The sequence below is a fragment of the Sorex fumeus genome, unplaced genomic scaffold, assembly GCF_029834395.1.
Source record: "Sorex fumeus unplaced genomic scaffold, SorFum_2.1 ptg000086l, whole genome shotgun sequence".
In the NCBI taxonomy this organism is placed as follows: Eukaryota; Metazoa; Chordata; class Mammalia; order Eulipotyphla; family Soricidae; genus Sorex; species Sorex fumeus.
The window spans coordinates 5,278,503-5,279,539 of record NW_026606143.1 but is presented as its reverse complement, the minus strand read 5'-3'; the positions used below and the strand labels follow the sequence as shown (position 1 = coordinate 5,279,539).

The following is a 1,037-nucleotide window of genomic DNA, read 5'->3' as shown; positions in this document are numbered from 1 at the left end:
TCACTCACCAGTGTACGTTTCCCACCACCAATGTCCACAGTTTCCCTCCCTATGCAGGGCACTTTTCTTCTCAGAGTACCTAAAATGATTTAGTTTATAGAACTGGCTGAATGACAACTTTTCACCAACAAAAATGAAATTCAGTAATGTTTAAAGTGAAAGTTTGCATTTAATTTTATGAACACATATTTTAGAAGTATTTCCAATAACCAGATGCAATACATAATTAAAAAGTGAATATGAGATATTTTAGGGTAGTGTGGAAATTAAGGAACATAACAGGTTTAAAGACCCAAAGTCAATGACATCATATAAGACAGAGCATTCAAAATTAGATAAAACGATATTGAATCAACAAAATAAGTAGAAAATTGAAATTTTTATACAGAAACAGTGGAGGTCCAGTATCTGTGTGGGTTTTTGTATGGACAAAGATTTTGAGACAGATGTAAAAATCTATATCATCCTTTGTAACCCAGAACTCATTATTCTATATGAGTTCTGATACAGATAAGAAGGAACATGATTTTTTTAAAAAAAAGAAGAGTGCAAGTGAAATGATACAGTCTAGAAAGAATGTGTTATGGAAATTTAGACTAAATGTGATGGAGATCTTCCTAGTGTTGAAAACGATGTGACGCGATTGACACCTTCTTGTCTCGGTTAGACCAATGATGTCATAATTGATCTTTCGCGCTGGCACCATCAGATCCTCAATGGATGTATCCGATGCTAGCATACGTGTATTGAAAGTACAGACAGTCATTTTTGTCCTTCTTCATTTTGGCAGCCTAGGTCGGTTCTGAGATTCTATGAGCCCCTCCTTCCTCATCTTTCTTAACGGTGCCATATTGGTGGCTCTTTCAGGGTCAGGAGAATGGGACCCATTGTATTTACTGGTATTGGCATATCAAATACACCACGGGTAGCTTGCCAGGCTCTGCTGTGCGGGTGGAACACTCTAGTTAGCTTGTAATGCTCTCCGAGAGGACAGAGGCTTTTAGGGTGGCCTCTAATCGCCCTTAAAAGAGTTTCCA

The 1,037-nt window shown here is 37.7% G+C and overlaps 1 non-coding gene across 1 annotated transcript; it reads left to right on the top strand.

The window, feature by feature from the left end:
- The first annotated feature begins 403 nt into the window (after positions 1 to 403).
- LOC130039458 (small nucleolar RNA SNORA40) lies at positions 404 to 525 on the top strand. The gene has a single exon (XR_008794883.1). It is a non-coding gene; the product is annotated as a small nucleolar RNA SNORA40 (small nucleolar RNA).
- Positions 526 to 1,037: the final 512 nt, after the last annotated feature.